This window comes from Lycorma delicatula, chromosome 1 (genome assembly GCF_047948215.1).
Source record: "Lycorma delicatula isolate Av1 chromosome 1, ASM4794821v1, whole genome shotgun sequence".
In the NCBI taxonomy this organism is placed as follows: Eukaryota; Metazoa; Arthropoda; class Insecta; order Hemiptera; family Fulgoridae; genus Lycorma; species Lycorma delicatula.
This window is the reverse complement of record NC_134455.1, coordinates 27462899-27470429: the sequence shown is the minus strand read 5'-3', so window position 1 is coordinate 27470429 and position 7531 is coordinate 27462899. Positions and strand designations below refer to the sequence as shown.

Here is a 7531-nt window from a genome sequence, read left to right as displayed (position 1 = left end):
TAAAAATATAACAAGAATGTTAAAATTTTACATTTGAGATAATTTTAAAGATTAATAATGTTGCTTTTTCAAATTTTAAAGTGATAAAATCCTAACATATCTTTATCTTCTCAGAAAAAGAGGGTAAAAGGTTAAAAAATGTCTGAATAAAACAGTAAATTTACCCTAGTATAACCTAAAAAATTATAAATAATAACCAATAAATTTATTGATACTATATTATGTATATGAGAAAATTGTTCGTTAAATTAGTAATTATTGATTTATTTCCTGAGTAGGCTGCCAGCCTTAGTTCCCATTATATATGAAAGATGGAAAGATTTACTATATGGAGTAAAAGAACATAGTATATACAGCAAGCATTGTGTCATATATTCGTACAGATAATTACAGCCTGAAGCCCAATAATAAACTATTTTTATAGGAGGTAAATTTTTTACTGTGTGAAAAATATCATTGTTCAGTGTTTGCCTTGACAAAGACTGAACTTTTATCTGAAAAATAGAGATGCTTCTACTCATTTACAGAGATTTCTACACAGACTTTCACAATTTAAGAAGAGATTTCACAGGCTTTCCATTCATTTTTTACTTATTCTATTTTTATCTATTGATTTCTGAGTAACATCTTATTTGAGATTCTATTTTAAAGTTCATTTTAAAAACTTAACTCAGCAATTTCAGCTCACAAACAAGAGATCAACTGTCCTATTAAGTTTTCATATTTTAGCTTACTTACTATTAAAAGTTAATAGTTTACTCCAAATGGAATCTACTGTGATATCTTATCTAAAATTGTAATCATCTAATAACTCATCTAACTAGTTAGTTACATGGCTTACCTTGAAATCATATTACTTGTGCATCTATGTACATTTACCAAAAAAATACACTTCCAAGCATACATCGTAATTATTATATATTTTCTTTTGTTTACATGATTTACTTATTAATTTTAAATAAATGATGTTGTTTATATAAAGCAGTGTTCCTCAACCTGGGGGTGATATAAAAAGGGATGTGAAATTAACGTACAACTTTAGACATAAAAAGTTATGAAATCACTTTACGACACAAAAATAATTTATTATAAACATTTTCCTTACATTTATAAGTGCACATGTGAAAAAATTAAATTCATGATGGTTGCATTTACTTTTCATTTAAAAGTTTCTCCAAATATGGATTTATGTTAGAAACAAACAAAAACAAATTGTTTTCAAGTGATAAAGACAATTCCTATATTTAGTTTTTAGCGCAACCATAGATAAAAATCCCTTTTCACACAGGTAAGATGTAGCAAAAGGGATTAATACTTTCAATGCTTCTGTGACTAATTCTCCATATTCACTTCGATGAGCCAGCCAGAATGTATCTAACTCTTCAGATGTGAATTGTAGTTGCAATGATTTAATGGCAGACATTTTGATGAACTGGTCATGAATCTTAACTGGTAATTTAGCAGCTGGATCAATGTTTTCACTAAATGGATTCAGTACCCATCTCTTCAAGAAATCATTTTATCTTCCATGAAATACTCTGTCAACTGTGTTCTGAGAGGATCTGATGGTCTGGATTGGGTAGTGATTACGAATAAGAAAAAAACAAATAAAACAGCATATCAGCATTATTTGAAGTTTGTTTAATTCATAATTATACTAGAAATACAAGAAGAGAAGACTTAAATGAGAATAATTATTATATTCACAAAATAAAAAAAACAGTAATTCAGACATACAATTTTAACTCACAGTACGAGAACGCATAGCACGACGAGCCTTACCGAGCACAATATTTCACTTAAAAAAATAATCTAATTCTAGCTTTTCCGATAATACAGAAACAGCCGTCAGCAGTAAGTAAAACATTAAATGAAGTCTTTCGAAAACTAAAATCTTGTAAAGAGTTTGACGCGACGATATATTGACAACAAAAGAACAATGTACACAGCACCGAAGCTAACACACCCAACGCACACAGAGAGCAGACTGGCGACTGCTGGTAACGGCATTCGCACACAGGTCAGAATTGTAATAATAAACAACCTTGGGTTATGTTGTTTATAACACCATTCACCGATTTGTTGACAAACCCTAGTCCGTTTAATGCGAAATCGGCAAAACTGTGGTTTCTCGAACAACGTTGTGTCTGCGACCTTGACCAAAAACTGAACTTTCTCCCCCGGCAATCAGCAATGGAGTTGTTCACGATTTTCGGTCGGCACATAGAATTCTTATTAGTGTTATCAGGGTTGGGGGCAAATGGGCAGAAGAGCAAGCTTTGAGATAGGTCTTCTAAGAGTAGAGATTGCGGTTTTAAGTGTAACCACTCGAGTGAGCCCATCCTTCCCAGGGTGAAGAGCAAGAACACGAGCAAGCGGCCATTTTGAAGGGGGAAATCGCTCTACTGTGAGCAGCACCAAGGAGCCAACTGAGATATCGTGAGTGGGGTGGTGCCACTTGGAGATGAACTGCTGCTGCTGAAGATAACTAGATGACCAGGCCTTCCAGAACGACTGTAGACGTTGTTGAATGAGCTGCCATCGTGTAAGTCTAGAGATTGGAAGCTGGTGCAGAAAAGGTCCTGGTACCGTAATGGGAGCTTCCCCAATGAGAAAGTGACCTGGTGTGAGCGTCGAGAAATCGTTCGGGTCCTCTGAGAGTGGTTCGATCGAGTGGTTCGCCGAGAGTTGAGTACGGCCTTAATTTGTGTTAAAAGCGTGCTGAGCTCCTCGTACGTGAGCATAACGTTCTGGACTGTGCGAGCAAGGTGAAACTTCACTGGTTTCACGGCTACTTCCCACTTTCCTCCAAAATGGGGAGCACCAGGAGGATTAAACGACCACTGAGTGCCATCGTTGAGTAACACAGCCGATGGAGCTGCATATTCCAGTGTCCCGCGAGAAAATAGCCGTTTTAGTTGTTGATCCGCTCCAACGAAGTTAGTTCCACAATCAGAATATAAAGACTGACAGCGAGCTCGACGCGAGATGAATCCGTTGGTGGAGTAGTCTGATACTAGCTCCAGGTGAACCGCTGATGTGACCATGCACACAAAAATGACCAAACAGCCCTTGAAGGACTTATGTCCGCAACCTTTCCAAGCCTTAATAGAAACTGGACCTGCATAGTCAACTCCCGTGGAGAGAAAGGCACGAGCGGGATTCACCCTGCATACAGGAAGTTGACCCATCAGTTGTTGAGCTCTCTGATCCCTGAAGCGATCACAGACCACAGAGTTAAAGATGAAAGAGCGAACAGGCGCGCGGCCACCAAGAATCCAAAAGCGACGACGAAGTTGAGCTAAAGTGAACTGAGTTCCTCCGTAGAGAGTCTGAAGATGAGCATCCTGGATAAGCAGATGAGAGAGCCGAGCATGACGAGGCAATATGATGGCATGCTTGGCGTCTTCACCGATGAGAGCATGCTGGAGACGGTCACCAACTCTGAATATCCCACTCAGATACTCACCGCGAACAAACGCGGTGAGGCGGGTGAGCGGGTTCGATTTTGATAATTTATGGCCTTGAGCAAGAAGGTTGAGTTCAGCAGCGAAATGGGTGGCTTGAATGGAGCGAACCCAGGAGAGCTGAGCGGCCTCCAGGTCAGCCGGCGTTATTGGCAAGAGCAGAGAGGAACCGGGAATGCACTGGAACCGGGCAAGGGCGCGATGACAAATAGCCGTAATACACAAGAGTCGAGAGAGCGATGAATATCTGTCTAATAATTCCCAATCTTGCGGTGACTGAGAGGATGCTAGAGGGGTCCCTGAGACCTTCTCGAGAGGTGCAGCTGGGTCAAGAATAGCCTCAAGCACAAGCCAATGAGATGAGTCTTGAATGAGCCAAGGAGGGCCAGACCACCAAAGAATAAACTGAACGAGTTGAACTGCTGACAATCCTCTTGATGCGCAGTCTGCGGGATTTTCCTTCCCTGGTATGAACCGCCATTGAGCAGTGGGCGTGAGCTCCTGAATAAGGGCAACTCGATTTCGAACGAACTCCTTCAATCGAGAAGCAGGAGAGTTGATCCAGGCGAGAGTTACCGAGGAATCGGTCCATAAAAACACTGGAATCTCAGGCTACTTGAGCTGGTCAATAACATGCCGAACGTGCCGGCTGAGCCGAGAGTTCCAACCGGGGAATGGTGAGCCGTTTGAGCGGAGCTACCTACGTTTTGGCGCACACGAGCGACGTGCAAATGGAGCCACCTGAATTGCGAGTAACGAGATAAATAACTGCGGCCATGGCTGCTTGAGACACGTCTGAAAATCCGTTGGAGTTCTGGAGACGACGAATGAGAAAGTCCGAGTCATCGAGGAATTTTAAGGTCCACAAGTTGAGCCACATCAGCCTGAAAGTTTTTCCACCGAGTGCCCAAGTGAGGGAGACTAACATCATCCCACTGGAGTTTGTCGAGCCATAATTCCTGAAGGAGGATCTTAGCACGGATCACAACTGGAACGAGAAACCCAAAGGGATCAAAGAGTCGAGCTACTTCCGACAAGATATTGCGCTTAGTGAACTGTGTGTGCTCCTTAGGGGAAGTATAGAATCTGAAGTGGTCGTCGGCAGAGCTCCAGAGCAAGCCCAAGATTTTCGAAGTGGACTGACCAAAGAGGGTGACCGATTGATCCTTCGAATGGGACGAGAACTTCTTAAGTAACGCTGACGAATTGCATTTCCACTTGGCGAGCGGAAACCCGCCTGCAGAGCAGAGCTCCTGAACCTGTTGAGCAACGTTAATGAGCTTCTCTTCGGAGTCTGCTCCCCGCAGATGTCGTCTAGGTATCAACCAGTGACAAGAGGATCGATAGCGAGTGGAAACCGATGACCCTCGTCCTTGACTAGCTGAAGGAACACTCGGCCGGAGCCGGACGAGTTCCATAGGTGACTGTGGTGAGCTGAAACGTCACGGGATGACCTTCAGTATCGCGCCATAGAATCTGCTGGAGAGGTCAATCGTCGGGGTGAACCTGAATCTGGCGGAACATTTTAGTAACGTCGGTCATAAAAACGAATTGATGTCGTCGAGCCCACAGGAACACGTCGAAGATATCTCTTTGAAGTTTCGCCCCTGGATAAAGAATATCATTGAGTGTAAGACCGTTAGAAGTGGCACTGGACTCGTTGAATACTACTATGAGTTTAGTAGTAGACCTATGCTCCTTGAGGATCCCATGGTGTGGAAGATAATACGATCTCGTCTGGACCGATGGAGCTGTTGAAAGTCTTCTCATATGGCCCAGGCGTTCATATTCTTCTAGGAATTCTGTGTAGAGGCGATCATATGTTGGGTAACGATCAAACCGACGCTGAAGCTGCTGGAGCCTAATCTGAGCGATAGAGCGAGATTCACCGAGAGCTGAGCCTGATTCTCTGAGCGGAAGCCGTACGATGTATCGCCCAGAAAGATCACGGGTGAACGACCGCTGAAAGTGATGTTCGCAAGCCGCCTCGTCTGGAGAAAGGTCACTGTCGGGCACGTCAGGATCCTCTTTCTGCCTCCAAAACCGAGTGAGGAGTTCCGTGAGCTTAGAATGATCGAAGGCTGTGTGAGCAGAGACGGAGCAGCATGTCGCCTTAATAGAGGCTGGCTCTAGAACGACCCAACCGAACTTTGTGGACTGAGCGACCGGAGAATCCGCCGTTGTCTTGATAATCTGCGGCTCCATGACATGACCGCAGACATCAGCACCCAAAAGAATGTCCACAGGAGCAGAGCGAAGAAATTCGGGATCCGCAAGATCTAATCCTTGTAGATGTGGCCACTGTGGCGTAGAGAAAACTGAAAAAGAGGGCAGAGAGGAAGTGACCTTGTTGAGAGTGAACGATGAGCAGTTGAGAGTGAAATCCGAGAAGCGAGATTGAAGGGTGAGCTGAACCAGATCAGATGAGCGCCCAGAAGAGACACCACCAACTACAATGATCGACACCGAGGATCGCATGTAAGGAAGATTCAGCCGTGTCGCGAGCTGTTTGGAGATTAGAAAAACTTCTGAACCGGAGTCCAGTAAAATTCTTACCTGGTGATGCGAGCCGTCATCAGTGATGAGTTTGGCGAAACAGGTGGCCAAGATAACTCCCATTCTAGAGTTGGAATCCTGGAGAGAGTTGGTGTGCTTCTCCTTGGAGGCGAATCCTCATTCGAGGTTGAACTGTCCTGGTGATGAGTTCGCCGAGCTGACAGCCAGTGCGTTGACTGACGTTGAACCTGGAGCTGGTGAAGCCGGTGTAAGAGTCCGGGCCTGCTGGAGGGCAGGCACGGTTGAGCTGGTGTCTCAAGGTGTAACAACGTGTGGTGACGATCTTGACAAATTAGTCACCGTCTGGATGAGCGGCACGCCTGCACAACATGTCGACCCAGACAATTGTAGCAAAGTCGTTGCTGTGTGATGAACTGTCGGCGCTCCGATGCCGAGAGCTGCTGAAAAGAACGGCAATATGAGGTGTAATGATCACCCTGGCAGAAGAAGCAGAAGAATCGTTCAGTACCCAATGAATTCACTGATTTGTTGACAAACCCTAGTCCGTTTAATGCAAAATCGGCAAAACTGAGGTTTCTCGAACAACGTTGTGTCTGCGACTTTGACCAAAAACTTAACAAACTGAATTTTTGATTCTTGTAAATACATCTTCATGCTATCCAAACTGTGGTAATAATAGTGTCTTCTTCATCCAAATTTTTCTCAATGTAATCGGAAGTGAGTGGAAACATAAATTTTTGCTTTGAAGGCAAATAATCCAGATATCAATGTTCTTAATGAAAGTATGAATTTTTTATTAATAAAATATTTTTATCACATCTTTGTAAACTCACAACCAAGTTGTTTAAATGCGGAAATACATCAGCTAGGTAATCTATCAGCAACATATATTAATTATTCTTAAAAGCATTGAGAATAACTGGAAAAATATTAATTCATCTCACAATTCCAATCACTTGAATGTGAGGATTTCTACATAGGGGTTCAGACATCTTAGCTACTCAATACTACAAGATAAAATGCTTCAAGTGTACTTTTATCAGTATGGGTTGATTTACAAATAGAAGATTGTGGATTTTTCAAAGTATGTAATTTATTTTTTTTTAAATTCCAGATGTTTAGTTTCCCAGGGTAGAATTAATTTTGATAGCTTTATTTCGTCAGAGTGGACTTGAAAGTAAATAATGCACTGTAGCTTTCTACCCAATGAGGCAAAACTATAATTTAAATAACTGTCATAGTACAATCTTAACTTTTTACCAATTGATTCATTGTAAGTAAATAGTTCACTTTGTTTTTTCTCGAATTTATCCATTTTGCATAAGAATCTGATTTTAAAAAAACAGTTACAATGTTTGACCGTACTCTAAAAAACCGAAACTTCAATTATTATTATTCTCAATGAAACTGCACTTTTAAAAACTTATATAAATGCACCAGACACAAGCTTTGCATTTGAAACTAAACTGATGTTCTGCAATCCCTTGCGCTCCTTTTATACTGTGAGAGCACAACATGTTCAAAAGTACAAGATGCATGATTGAACA

The 7531-nt window shown here is 42.0% G+C and overlaps 1 pseudogene; it reads right to left on the bottom strand.

The window, feature by feature from the left end:
• Positions 1 to 2244: 2244 nt before the first annotated feature.
• On the bottom strand, positions 2245 to 5945 carry LOC142317452 (uncharacterized; annotated as a pseudogene).
• Between the last annotated feature and the right edge of the window lie 1586 nt (positions 5946 to 7531).